The 15,983-nt window shown below is 40.3% G+C and overlaps 1 protein-coding gene across 2 annotated transcripts in view; it reads right to left on the reverse strand.

Annotated features, from left to right (window-relative positions):
• Positions 1-15,983, reverse strand: part of GNAL (G protein subunit alpha L) — a 928,322-nt gene that overhangs the window by 339,969 nt on the left and 572,370 nt on the right. The window lies entirely within an intron of this gene.

The following is a 15,983-nucleotide window of genomic DNA, read 5'->3' on the forward strand; positions in this document are numbered from 1 at the left end:
AGTTTTTCATCTTTTTCTGGGACAGTAGGATTCCCACCATGCAGACGGTGCACTGTACAGCAGTACCTTCGTGTTCATACCTGGGGACAGGAGGAAGGGTCCAGGTTCCACGGTTTAGGATGGGGAAGGTTCTATTTTAATGTCACAGGGCAATTCCCCACTTCAATTCCAACCTGAAGGAAGGCAGCAACAGGCTTCACAAAAGCAAAAGAAGAAAGAGGGATCGAAGCAGTGATACACATCGCGCTCATCCAAATATTGTGTGTTCAAGGATGCATGGTGTACCTCACTTCTCCCTAATTGATATGACAGTCCAATACTCAAGTTCGAAAGGAAATGGCAGAGGCTTTATTGCTGAAAGGAATTTACAAGCCTACATACTTACTGCAAGTAAATACACAAAACATCATTAAAAGCTCATCATAATCACTCAGAATTAAACATATACACACATGACGTGTGAAGAGAAACAGAAATATAAACTAAAACTTTACATTTTTATCTGCTTCAGCAGAAATCAAAACTACAGCATTTTCACTTCTAACTAACCAAAAAAGTAACTGAAATATTTTCATTAGATAAACATTCTTTATCAAACAGCAATGTATAGCTATCAAGAGTAACTGTTTTTGCGAAAGTATCTCTATGCATGGCAGGGACTTTTAAAAATCCTGGTGTTGTGGAAAAATATGATCATGGAAAAGTAAGTTTACAGGATAAAAAGTGCAGAATCGTTTCAACAGTTCTGTGATCTTCCCTGCTACAGAAGTTAACTGGCATCTTGTTAAATGACATCTATTTAATTGTGCAAAGCAACTTAGAAAACTGAGTGCCAAAATGTATTCTTGGCTTGGAGGAGTTAAAGTATTTGAATATTTGCACTGAAGGATTCCTGTACTATGCCTATTGCTAAAAATCCTTAAAGAAGACTTTTTTTTCCAAGTGAAACTATTATATTGAGCAGCAGTCACTGAGTCACGAGATGCATGTCAGTTTGTATATAAATGTCGGACCCCTTTTTGACATCTGTGTCAGCTCGAGAAAGTATTTTTCCATATATTGCATTTTTAATGCAACCCTTAGAGGTTGACAACATTCAAAATAGTTCTATATACCCTAATTGTATTTACTTGGAAAAGTTACATATGACTCCAGACATTGCATTATTGGCTTTTTCCATAGATGTTTCTGTTCATTGGTGAATGACACTAGTAAAGGGGACTGGGATGGGTTCTAGGTTTGCTTCCTCATGTGCCAGCCTTTTCATGACGCTGTAGACCATCTTAATAAAAAAAAAATAGGAAAACAATGTAAACATTATTTTAATGATGCAATATGTTACGCTTTAGGTAGCTTTTGTGCACTGAATGGCGCTTCATGCAGAAGAGCATGTAACTCAAGTACCACAAATTAGGCTCTGTGTTCCAAATAACACCACTGAACACACCTGAATCCATTATTTCCTATAGTGAAAGTATAAGGCTTCACTGTAACTGTGGTCACAAAATTGGCCTTAACAAGCAAGCACCCATGGCTCGTGAAAATAGACTATGGGCAGAAATAGAAACATTTTTATGAAAAACTGAATAAGTAATGTTAATTGATTTAGCCTGTTGATCCTAGAATGTTTAGTAAACTAAAAAAAAGAATTTCGGACTCATTCATGGATGCCGGAGGCTGTGCTGCTATCGTGTTATTAGATCTCAGCGCAGCCTTCGACACGGTAAATCACTGCATTCTAATCCAAAGATTGCAGGATGTAGGAGTGACAGGGACTGCTCTCCAGTGGCTACAGTCTTTTCTTACCGATAGATCTTTTATGGTCTTCGAAGAGGAGGCTCTGTCACAACAGACCCCCTGCAGTATGGTGTCCCCCAGGGTTCCTCTTTAAGCCCCACAATGTTTAATATCTATATGCGACCCCTGGCGGACATTGTGCTTCCTTGGGGGGGTCCAGCTGGTCACTTATGCTAACGACACACAGTTGGTGGTGTTGCTCAGTAATGGTGACACAAGTGACATGAACCTTACCTCGTGTTTGACTAAAGCAGCCGAGTGGATGGACCGTTCTTTTCTTAAATTGAACGGATCCAAAACGGAAATCATGCTACTTGGACATACAGCCCCCCTAACTTGGACCTGTAGTGGCCTAGTTGTCTCGGCTCACCCCCTCTGCCCAAGAAACAAATTAAGAGCCTGGGTGTATGGCTGGACTGCAGCCTTAGTCTCTCTGTGCAATCTCGCAAAGTGGCCGCTACTTGTTATGGCTTAATTAGACCTATGAGGAAGATTCTGCCACTCCTTCCTTTAGACGCTAGGCGGCTGCTGGTTCAAGCCCTTATTTTATCAAGGCTCGACTACGCTAATGCAGTCTACTTGGGTGCCCTTAAGGAGACTATCAATATTCTACAAGTAGTGCAGAACTGTGCCGCTCGACTTCTGCTTAAAGTTCAAGGCGGGCCTCCGCCCGGTCAGCCCTTGTTCAATTACACTGGCTGCCAGTGCAACAAAGAATCTGGTTTAAGGCCATGTGCACTGTGCATAAGTTGATCACCGGGAATGGCCCTCCAGCGATCATGCCTATGCTTAATCCCTACCAAGCGCCTAGGACATTGAGATCAAACAACAAAAACCTTCTGACGGTTCCTGGGACCCGGCGATCACGCATGGGTGGCCGACCCTTTGCGCTTCACGCCTCAAATCTGTGGAATGGGCTCCCCAATTCCATCCGCCTGGAACCTAACCATCTCCTCTTTAGGAAGATGCTGAAGATCTTCTTATTTCTCTCTCCATGAGTAGTGGTATTGTTTTCTAGTTCCTAAAGCGCTGGGATGCCCTAGGGTAGCCATGCGCTATAGAAATCCGTATTCATTCATTCATATATTAAGTCCTAAAACGTACCAATCTTCATCTGAGTTTTGCACAAAAACTATTGTTCTGGTCACTAACATCTACTTTAATGCAGCCTATTTATGAAAGCTAAGTATCAGCAATACACCGTCATTAGAACCTTGCCTTTTAAATTTGATTACAAAAGGCAAGCTCCTCAACTTTTTATGATTCTTAAAGGCATCATTATTGTTTCACACAGTATTTGAATAGTACTTTCTACATATATCGCATTACACTTAAACCCTGGCTGATACTCATTTTGTTTAATAATTGCCATCTAAATAAACCCATACTAATAAGGGAAGTATTTGCTCTCTTGTTTTAAGGCATTTGTGTATGATGATGGCTTCTAATGATGACATACACAAGATGCTAGAGCTTAAGGAGTTAGGTCCCGGGACATGGGGGGGCTGGACCCTTTTTCAATCATACATGTACATGTAAAAAAATGAGTCCAAATCGCAATTAATCCTGTTTCTTTCGTGGCCTTCTAAATGCCGACGCGTTTCGAACCCGTTAAATGAATGAACAGAATCTCGTCAGGGCTTTGTCACTTTACATTCAGTTGGCCTTCTTTACAGAAAATATTCTTGTCCTTTAATGACTTTACAGAAAATAGAAAAGAGTATCTTTTTATATCGGCATCTCGAACTTGATGATTTGAACAATTGCCGTCATATGAAAATTATGTGCATATGTGTTTAATTTTTGTTCATTCTTTGATGTGTTATAAGTGTTGGTAACTTTTGTTTTGCATATTTGTCATTTATTGTTATATGTTGCGTGTCTTTTTCAAAGATGCTATAAAAAAAAATTTGCATTTGAAATTGAAAAGTGAAGGGTAAAACTAAATAAACCCACATATTCAGAAGTAAACCTGATTTATGTGCTTTAAATCATTAAGCAAAAAAGAAGTGTGAGGGGAGCAAGTTGTACATGTATGTCATACACAAGATGGCATCCATATTTTAAATTAAAATATCTAGACTTCTATGTAGTCGTTTACTGAAAATATTTTATCTTACAAAGTATTCTGGAAATAGGAGTACTCACCACACTGTGACTGTGTTTTAATAAAAATAGATAATTGACTATATTAAAATCTATATCCAGGTAACTAGCTTTGGCAAACAATAAAACCAAGAGCCCATAAATAACTAATTCAAACCATTGATTACATTCTAGGCCCCATTAATTTGCATCAAATTGGGGCATACAAACGCAAGGTCATGCTAAAGTTTCTTGTAGAGAACACGGTCAACCGGGGTTACTAAGGGCTGTAAAACAAACATGCTATCAATGCAGTGGATCCAGCGTTACTGAGCAAATTCTTCTTGGTCTTTTCAAATTTAATCTAGTGCGCTACAGATCGTGTTTTCACGAGTTACATATTTGATGTACTTGAACTCTGAAAAATTGACCTTTAATTTTTGATTTTTCACTTTGAAATGGGCTACAAATGGAAAGTTAGTCCAGGTTGAACACAATATAACTTGGACCAGCTGAAAGTTGTGCAACATCACGATTGGTATGATGAACCTTATGCATGGCTTCGAATTTCGATTCTGCTCCCCACAGTACGGTTTTCACTGCTTCTCCTCTAGCAAAATAAGTCACTAGTTTTATTATTAAATACTATTCTTAAATATTGTCATTTTTTATAAAAATGCAAATGACACTGAAAAAAGTTATAAATGCGAGCATTTTTAACACTGTGCATAATAATAAATTGTACTTTTTTTATACTTTTTGGCTTTTTCTAATTTTTTTAAAGACTCACAAAACTGGCTGAGGGTTTCAAAGACTCACAAAACTTACTGAGGGTTTTAAAAGTATCCCTAAGAAGTTTTCAAAGTAATTATAAACATAAAAAAGAAACAAAATATATATTCTGGCAAAAAAAGTTGATTTTGTTTTGATGAATTTATTAAGCGCCTGCAACAAAAATAAATGGACGATGTTACAGGGAACACTGAATGAGTTCGAACTGCGCTCATTTTAAGAGCACTAGTGCCTGGCAAGTGTTCTCTGAAGTATCCCTGGCTCTGCCTTTATTTTAGAGGCGAGATTACTTGTCTAAAACAGCAGCTGAAGCTAGATTTTGCTTTACTCTTAAAATATACGGAGCTCCTACCCAAGGTGAAGGGGTTCATTAAAGAAAAGCACTACACAAAACAACACTGCCTTCAGAGTTAACATCGAAGCTTTGGCCTCCTGTCAGCCGCATGGTGTCCAAAAAGCTCATAATAAAGATACATGCATACAATATACAAAGGATTTTGGTCGGACTTCTCCCTCCACTACTCTGTTCAAGTCCTTTTTCATCCAGCCGCACAGCACACAGCATCAATGGCTAGCACCCATCCTCCAGTTGCTGTCATGAATGACGAGGGCTTCCTGAAAAGGAGCTCACTTTAGTGCCAGGGATGGTGTCCGAGGACCACTCCTTTATTTTTTGTTTTTTTGCGTTATTACGTGCTTGAAAAAATTATATAAAAAATTACAAGCTTACCATGGTCAGAACTATTGGTTTTGACAGTGCTTGTGTAGGTGTGTGCCACAATGAATACGACTGTGAAGATTCACAGGATCTGCAATGTGCGTTTCTTTAGAATAATAACTAGTTCAAATGAGTGAAAGGAAACAAGTTTAGTTTCACCATAGACCAAATGGGTTAACTTAGTTTGGCTAACATGGTCGGTGTCCAACAGCTTTTGGGCAAAGGCCGCCATGTGCCATGCCCAAAAAAGAACCAGGAGGGAGCAATTTGACATAGCTAGAAAAGGGGCTTACTTTAAGACCATGTGGGTTAATCATGCTCATAGTGAGAACCGAAGAAAACAAATTCATTTTAAACGAATCAACAAACTTTTAGCAGTTAAGTTGATTTAATTGACCTTCTTGGTGGAGGTAATTGTTCATGACTAGAACAGCAACGTGGGAAGAACTTCTGATTTGCCAGAATGAATGATCATGTCAGAATCAGCAAAAGGACGAGCATCACAACCTAAGTAAGTATGTTTCTCTAAAACCTGCTCAGTTGAATATGGGCTGGTGCTAAATTATTGACTTTGGAACCTTGATTCAGCTATGATACCTCGGGAGGGCGATGCTGCCCTACATTTCAGTAATTCATTTTCGAGTTTTAAATGTGAGTGATCTGTTTGAAATTCTTTTTAACTTGTGCTTTTATGGGGGTTTTTGGGGCCGAATAAAGATTATTTGACCTGACTGTGGAACCTGAAGACAAGGGCTCTATCCCAGGCTTCAGGACCAGACTATGAACAGTGCGATTACGGGCAAATCAAGTCACCTCCTTGGACCTCAAACTGAGGGTGTGTTGTCGGCAATTATATATTGTCCACTGTCGTTAGTATGGCACTATAATGCTGTCTCAAACTAGACAGCCTTTCATATATTTCTGGGAATTCCACCCTTGAGATTCTTATGCTACAAATCAGAACCAGTTCTCTATAGCACTCTGCTGCACGTTGGAGCTAGGCTTGATTCTTATGAAATTACCACAATTAAATGCAATGATAACAAACACATTATACCATGCTTGTAGGTTAGTTGTACTGAGGAACAAAGTACAACAATTTGAATAAAAGTCTTACAGGGATAAATGCAAGGTTACACAAAATGCATCCAATCTATACATATGCATCGAAGACTGCCAACCAGGGGCAACCTCAATAGAGAGACAAACTCTGGTGAGAAATACTACATATCTGTACAAGCAGGGCCGACTTTAGGGCAGTGTGAATGGTGCGGCCGCACTGGGCGCTGACCTGCGGAGGGGCGCTGATGTAGGGGGGTGCGTTGTGTTTAGCCATAACTTATGATTGGAGAGATGAGGGTCACTTTTGCCCGGTGGTAGTGAGAGAATCCGAGGAGGCGGGCATGGGTGAGCCAAAAATTGTCACACCGGGCGCCACCAGCACTACAGCCGGCCCTGTGTAAAAGAAATTCAAAGCTTTTGAACATCATCTCCCTCTCAACATACTCGGTGCATTCGCCATCTAAATAAAATGTTACAACACTAAAAAGCCCACTGAAAACCATGTGAGAGGTTAGGACGCTGTGGGGGAAAGGCATGATTAACCCTACACATGTCTCTCTCGAGGGTCTGCCCGAGTCAGACTGTAGTATTAAAGCTTTTGTGATCCAGTGGGTTTGTGGGTACGGCTGCCATAGCTGGACCAATACGTGAGCCATTTTAGAACGCTGAAGAATTTCCAAAACTCGAAAATTAGCAGTTAAACAAAGTGTGTTACGACGGCAAACAAGTAACAGCACGGCGTGCTACTGTTGCAAAACAAATTAATGCAGAGGAGAAAAACATAAGTGACTTGTTATGATATCCATAATGATGTATGAACTTTGATGTTTATCATGTGCTTCCAGTTTACAGGACAACATTGCCGGTCCCTAAACACACAATTAGCACGAGCCTCATTAGTGGATACAGCAGTAGGGCTTCAAACCAACAATACGAGAAAAAAAAGCCGCTGCAGAACTGCTTAGAAAATGAGCAGAATGGTACAGAAATACACCTACCGAAAAAAACAGACAAAACAGGTCCCGATCATATGGGAACAAGAACATTTACCAAAATACGTGCCTAACTGACTAATGCAGTTGAAAGAACCCTTTTGGCGACGACTCTAAGTGAGCCCTGTACCAGATTCTCTAGGTAAAAACAATTCTGATTGCAACCTAATAGCTTGAGTGGGACAGAAATGTTGATCACGGTTGTTGTAGAAAAAGTGAACACAAAAAAAGCCAAACCCGGATTTCACCCTAAAGTTTATCAGCTTTTCTTGCTGAAGTGGTGGTCCAGCGGTATCCTTTCAAGGAATAGAATGTTTGCCTGATTCTAGTGGTTATCAACGTATTACAGCACTGTGTCATATACAAATTGTTTTTTTTACAGTGTTTTGTATATTCCGAATGCATGAAATCTCAAAAAAGCTCTTTGTAAATACCAGGAAAATGGACTCTGCCTTAAAACTTTAAATCGTTGCCTGTCTTTCTTTCACATGACCCCCTCCTTATTTTCCTTCCTCTGCATGCCTCCTTTCTCTGATCACAGCTTATTCTAAGTCACATGCACGTTTTCCTTAATCCCTAATATTGCATTTCTGCAAATTGTCCACACCTTATTTCAAAGATCACAACCTATCCTTTAAAAAGCCATACTCCTGCAACCTAACAGTAACTAATCTCCTATTGCTCAGCTATTAATACCACAAACCATGCGCACATGCATTGACATACTCCCTCTGCCACTGAAGATCATGTCTAACTCCTATTCATTTAATCTATCACAGAAAAAGGATCAAATGCAAGCAATGGTTTCCTTAGTAGCAGAAGTCTAATCCCAATGAAAAACCACTTAATAGGGGGTTTTGGGTACTAGATCAATGTACTGTGCAGCTTTAAGTTCTTTAATGCCAGTAAGCGTTGTATTTAAACAAGAACAATGCAATATTATACATAACCCTCCAGGCCCACACTAATTGTACAACACTCAGCAGCCAGGTAGTCAATTGTAGTTCGGACAGAATGCATAATAATTCCCTTATAATGCTAAAACAGTCTTACACTCAAGTAAGACTCAAGTGCAATGGTTCTCATCTGTGGCCCAGTGGTGTACCAGTCCACAGCATTAACCCACCCACCACCAACTGAACCTTCATAGGATAACCAAAGAGGTCTGCCACATGCCACTGGACAACAAAGGACTTTAATTTAGTCCACCACTGCAGGCCCTGACAAGCCACCCACTACAACATATTCTTGACACCTCACAATGGCAAGCAGATATGGATAATATTAGCAACGTCTAGCCCAGCCAATCTCTCCACCATTTATCCCTCCAACCCAGGACAGCTCAAGACCATAAACCTTAGACAAAATGTCTCAGAACGGGCAAACTTGTGAGGTAACTAGATGAGTGGACTATGATCATAAGAAATACCATCAACTGACCTGCCAAGCCCCTAAAAGCTTCAAATGACTGAAAACCATAAGCAGTACGTATCTCACTCACATTTCTTTATTCATCACACTGCTAAGTGCTTCAACCTATAGCACGATAACTGCGCCTCTGTTGTCATTCCACATGATATGGAAACACTTCCCACGTAAGATCAAAAGAAAGACAAATACACTTTCAATCACACACCATACAAGGTATATCCTGCTACTTGTGTAGGCAAGCGCTTCAGCATCCCACATAGGGTTAAGTAAGTGCTATATAATTGTTGCAAAACAATACAATTTATAAAAACAAAGCATCATAGTTAAGCATGTTCATTAGGTTTGCTGCGGTTCAAATTTGAGGGTTTGTTTGGGTCTGAGAGCGACATGTTCCATCGAGACGCTATTCCATTCTGGGCAAAATGATTGCTTAGCTTGGAAAATCACCAGGACTACCCTTCAAGAGCATGTACTGATGCTCCTCTGGCAACTGCTTTGCATCTTTTTGATCTGGATCTATGAGTCAATTCAGGTTTGTTTTTCAATGATAATGTGATGACTTAGAGTCTCACTTCAGAAATATCAAGGAAGACCCTGCCACATGGTAAACAATGCACATACCACGAATGTCCAAAGCAGTGCTATAAAAAGCATCACTTATTACAAACATTACTTGCACTGCATAATACCAGTCAGGCTACACTATCTAAAATGATGATTCTGAGAGGAATTGAACACCAACAAATTACTTTGTCCTAGGTAACTGGATTCCTAATGCTACATGCTCACTCTTGTGACGGGTGTTTCACCCCCCAAAAAAACATGAAATACTAATTTTAAAGCAGCTCTGAGTAATTGTCCATCAAGGAACTATTCTAACGTGGCACATCAGACTATCTAACAAATGTGCTCATAATAAATAGGTATGGGCAAAATATACATTTCATTACATAAAATTCATAACATTTCTAAAAATTCTGCAATTTTGCGTAAATTTCTCCCAAAGGCGAATATCCGAGCAGAAAATATCTTGTCGAGACATGTTCTGTTCACACTAATCGCCTGCAGATATCTCACATTACTTTTAAATGCAAAGCATGCCTTTCTATGAAAAAGTCATGCAAAATAATGGAAAACCGTATTTTCCACAAAATGCGAAAATTTCTGAAATTTCTATTTGAGTTCATGAAAAAATGACGCCAAAATGACACTTAATAACCCATGGCATGCATGAATGTTCTAGATAAAACCAAGACATGAGGCATGAGTTTCTGGAGAGTTTGCCTAGCCTTCACATCAAGGCACCAGGCAAAAGCCTTTCAGAGAGCACTCAGTAGGATACAAATCCAAAAGCGAGCCTAAAGTCTTACATGATGGTTAACTTGGTGCTTCTTGTCCAATAAATCAGAGAAGATCCCACCTTGGGGAAAGTCAGACAGGGGTGAACGAGCTAGCTCAAACCATGAGCTATCTCAACCTCAACTAATACACCATCAATTCCATGGCAGTGCCTTCAACGGTACATAAATGGGAGATGGGTCCTTCACTACTGGCTAAAATTAAATCATTTTACAAATCATAACTTTTGTGGGCGTTACACCTGTTGCTGGGAGAATATTCCAGCCCTTACTTTGCTTTACTGGTGCAGCCTTGACACCGTTATTGGCTTGTACAAAGACAGGGAGAGGATAGTTCTGGAACCATCTCTTCATAGAAACAGGAGCGATGCTCAGAAGTTTTGATCTGTTTTTGAATGCACAAAACTTGCAAAGCAGGATGACATGTACGAATGAGTACACCATGCAAGCCCTGCAGTGCGTTTGGGGTCTCGATGGGTATGTGTTACAGCAAATCTCCTAGGACATGATCAGCTTGGCAGAGGGCTTTCTTAAGTGGCAAGGTGGTTAAGGACAGACAGAGCGTGATCTAAGATATGCACAACCTATGCCACAAAGGTTTTGATGACCACACATCTCAAGAGCTGTGCAACCAAACCCTCAACTGAAATACATGGTTGCCATGCATGATTTTTGTATGTTGTTTTCTGAAATGGTGGGCATGTGAAGTGGACAAAAGTGCAGCGTATCTGACTTCCCAGCCGGACCAGGTTGTATGCTGCTTTATATTGTGAATACATAGAACGTTTTGACAGACTACTACTACCCTTGGTATTCACTGGGAAAAAAACCCAATAAACATGAAGTGAAAGGCAGAGCTTTCATTTATTTATTTATCCTTAGATAAACTCTATATTGTGGCACTGCTACGTAACGTGTAACATATTTGTGTAATCTTATCACGAGTCTTGAAAAAATAACTCCCAACCAATTACACGCATATACATTTAGAAAAAATAATGTGTAATGCTACTCGTGAAACCCAGCTCAATGGAAAGGCCTTTTTTTGCTTCAGTGTTCCATGCCACTTTCCATCAGCTCCTTGCAGTTGGAATTCACAAAAAATGTAGGTAGCAGCAGATTACGCAAGCTGCTGTTTTTAATGCAAAGTCCATTTCCTTAGGTTTATTCAGCAGCACTTACATTTCTTGATGCTTGTGTTAACTTATTGTAAATTAGGCCTTCATTTGTTAGTTAAAAAAGATGGATGTTCTTTGAATAGCTTTACTTTAGTCAAATATATAGCTTTATTCGGTCATTTGCGACTATAAAAGAATAAACATAATACAATAAACATAAAAAATTAAATCCATAAATATTTTAACTACAATGTTAAAAACCATCCATGAAAGACACATTTTACTAATTTATACAAAGGACCATAGAGCACTGCCGACTTTACAGACTTTCCCATATCTTTCTAGCAGCACGAATGGTGCGGCAAGCATTTGCGAAAAGATCAAGGCCGGGCGACACATTCTCAAGTTTGCCGCACAAAGAATTGGTACTAAGTATCTTTTTTCTCGGGTCTGTATAAAATTGACATGATAAAATAAAGTGCAGTGTTCACTGGGTGGTAACATTGTCACAGAGGCATTTCTTTGGCTCTTTATACTCAAGGTCACACATCAGGATGTGGTTCCGATTTAGAATAAAGTGTATCCAATAGTACCTTGCTTGGGAGTGGAGTTCATTATACACTTAAAGTAAGGTTTGATTACAGATGATGTCGCAATAGTATATTAATTATATCATTCTCGAGATGATTTATTTAATAGGTCTGATCTGTCGAAAAATTCTCCCATCCCCATGTTATGAAAGAAGCTCCTATGCCACTGAACTTCAAGGCCCTAATGTAACGACTGATAGTCCTTTATAATGGCTTTGGTAAGGGTCTAGTTTCACCTACATTGCGATCCATATGAGCATGGGCGTATTTGTTATCTCATCCACTATGTATGGTGCCCACAGCATCTAATGGCACACAAAAACAGAACATGAATGTGGGACTGTCAACAATCGCAAGAAGCGATGTTCCATCCTCAAATTAAACAAGAGTTGGAATAAGCCCACACCCCTACTACATAATGGGACGGCACCAAGATTCATTTGGACATATATTATTTCAACATCTGGGTGGAAGGTTTTTGGCCCAGCTTGGTTGCATATGTAAAAAAAAATTCAATTGCTCTGATGAACTGTTGGTTTCTAACCTTAATTACGTTATCCCATGCTACATATTTACCTCATGTGACCCTCAAGTAATATAAGGAGGTAGCTGAACTCAGCCTAGTACCCACAACATAGCGGGCCTAAGTTTGGAGATTTTTAGTCGTATCTTATGTTATAGGATTTGGACAAATTGGTTGAGAACCCCACATTATTCACAAACAAATCAAAAGTGCCCAATAATGTTTGCAGCCCTTTTGCTGTCCTGTCAGCAGGACTGCTTCAACCTTGTATAACAGTAAAGGGAACTGGTCTCCTGCAGACTTAAGGGAAATCTCCGCTTTGCAGCAGAAGAACGTCTTCAAGTTGATTTATGTAGAGTGAAAACAGAAAAGGGGACAACATACACCCTTGGTGCACACCCCGGTGTATACAAAATGGATCTGTAATTTCCCCATTTTTGCCCATAACTGAATCTAGCAGACACATCCCTATGCATTTCCCTCAATATGTTGACAAATGGCTTCTGTACCCATAGCACGGGCATCAACACCCTCAACTTAGAACTGTCAACATTACCAAATGGCGAGCGGAGGTCCATAAATATCAGGTAGGCGGGGAATTTCTTTGCATAGTCATATTTACTTGAGCTAAATTAAAGATTGAAGGATTGCTCTACAGTACCAACTTAATATTTGAATCTGTACTGAATGTCTGGCAGGATTCATATCTCCTCCACCCAAGCCTCTAGTCTATCCGGCAGAACTCACTCCAGAATTTTTACAGAAGAGACCAGGAGGGAGATTAGACTGTAGCAGGTAGGATCGTTCCTGGCTCCCTTCTTAAAGATAGATATTATAATCACCCTTGACCATGAGCTAGGCAAGCCATAAGCATTTGCCGCACTTAATACATTTGTAAGGAATAGGACTCACAGTGGAATAATACCCTTAAAATATCAACCAGAACCCGATCGGGGCCTGGTGCCTTATTGCTCAGGCCCCTTCTTACTGCATGTTCCAACACAAAGATCTAACTATCTTCTTGTACCGATAGGCCTACTCACCTCATCGTCCAGCAAGCTTGAGGAGTAAACAGCCTTAAAGGGGTTAACCCATGTTTCAGGTGTGATCAGATTATCCACCTTGGACTTACGGTCTTTTGCAAAAAAGGTAACATTTATCACTTTCCAAAAGCTCTACTGATCTCTAGTCACACCTGCTTTCAGTAATTCCTCCCATGCACATCTCGGGTAACCTGCTTTCTTGTGGCCAGAGTAGTTTAATATGCTTTTTTACAAGGCTGTACTTCCAGTGGTGAATGGAGCTCCTTTTTTAAGGCCGCTGGAAGGCTATGATGTGCTTGCATACAAGGGTGGTCAAACCACTTATGTGAAATACTCTGATCCATTTGGGGTACCAAAAGTAGAGCAGACCTATCTAACTATACTAAATATTCAAAAGAAGTAATAATGTCTGCTGGACTAGAATTATCCTCTTTGTCCATCTGGCCCCAGGGCCATGTAAACAATTGAGAATTGCACCCAAAACAATAGACTGATCAATATTCGCTCAATTTCTTGTCACCCCTTTGTTTCATAGAAGATTTTATGCCGTCTTCAGTTTTAAGATGGAATTTACACTTTGTTCCTCAATTAAAAATGACAGTTAAGCAGTTGTGGTCACTAATACAGTTAGGTAGCATATTATATAACATAACAAGCTATAGTACATCAGATGATAACAAAATCTTGTCTAGACCACTACTGACCCTCCAACTGTGTAGGTGGGTTACCTGTTTTCATTTAGGTCTGTGAGATCTGTCGCATATGACAGGTTGTGTTTTAGTAACAGAGTGGTAAGTGAATCTCAATAAGGGTTTTGCTCAAAATGCAGATCATTGTAATCCCTCCAGACAACAAAAACATAGATTGATTCACAATTTTTCTTACATATATGAATATTAAAATCATCAGTCTGTAATATGTGGGGCATGCAATTTTTTCAGAGTGAAAACATGGTCCAAGTCGTGATTAAGTGTCTCGATAACCATTGTTTAAAGTTGGTTAAATATTTTTTAGTATAAGCAAAAAATTAAATTTTATAACCAAAATGAAAATACACCTGATTCCGTTTTAAGTCCAGTTTTGACCATGAAAACTTACACTGTAAGTGAATGGATACAAAAACCTCCAGACCCCCGTTCCGTTCTACCTCTACTAGAGGGTATGGCCTGGGTAGAAAAAACTGAGAACAGTCTGGATAAACTGGTTCTGCAGACCAGGTCTCTTGCAGCAGTATTTAATCATAGTGCCTTATTAATTTTAGCCAATCTAGACTTTCCAATTTTTTATACCAGCTACTATATTCCACAATAGGAGTACAATGTAAGTAGTTCTCCAATTTGGCACTTTTGTTGGGATTTTTCTTTCATAGGGGACCCGTCCCAAGCTACCCAGGGTATGTGGCAAAGATTAATGCAGACTGCATTATGAAGAAGGGTCTCTATCTCTTTTTGCTTTTCACTTCCAGATTCGACTGCCTCACTAGTTGGTCATCAACTTATACTTCCTAACTGGCTGGCCCAGGCGAGAGACATTGTTGCCCCTCTGAAAAAACTCAAAAACAAACGGCCCCATGATGCCCAGCTCTGGTTCACTAAGGACCTTAAAGACAGGAAACTCGCTCTACGCCAAACCGAGCGCAAGTGGAGACTGGACTACTGTCCCCTCAAAAAAGCCACCTTCCTCGCTGCTTTAACAGACTACAAATCCGCCATCCTCGTAGCCAAAACTGAATACTTCTCCTCTAAAATCCTGAACTCATCCTGTAAAGCTAAAGATATCTTCTCAATAGTTAACGAACTAGTGAAACCCGACCGTGTCACTATCAAACCCCTGCCATCACAATCCCTCTGCCACTCCCTCAACAGTTATTTTATTGAGAAGATTACTAAAATCAAAACTAGTATCCCCAAGGCTATCTCACCTCCTGATCTCGGCGACGTACCCCGGAACTCCTCCCTCTTCTCCAACTTCCCCAAGATCACTCAGTAGACTTTCTTTTCCCTCCTTAGCAAAGTTCCCTCCGGCTCCCCACGGGACAGCTGTCCCCCACATATTGCCCGGGAGATCTTTCTCAACATCCCCAACCCTCCCATCTTTCTCCTTAACAACTCCCTTACCTCTGGAGTGGTCCCCATATCCTTCAAAACAGCGAGAGTTTCCCCATCCTTAAAAAACCAGAGCTGACCCGGAGGCATTATGTAATTTCCGCCCCATCTCGTTACTCCCCTTCTTGGGAAAAATGTTGGAGGCCTTTGTAGCAAACTGCCTTAGTACTTTCGTGGAAAACTCCCACTACTTAGACCCCCACCAAGCTGGCGTCAGGCCTTAACACTTCACTGAGTCCATTGCCCTGGCTGTCCATGATGAACTTAGAAAGGGGGCCGACCTGAACACCTCACAGGCATTGGTGCGCCTGGATTTGTCGGCGGCGTTCGATTCTGTCGACCACGCTGTCCTCCTCGATCGGGACGAGA

Source organism: Lissotriton vulgaris, chromosome 4_1 (genome assembly GCF_964263255.1).
Source record: "Lissotriton vulgaris chromosome 4_1, aLisVul1.2, whole genome shotgun sequence".
Lineage (NCBI taxonomy): Eukaryota > Metazoa > Chordata > Amphibia > Caudata > Salamandridae > Lissotriton > Lissotriton vulgaris.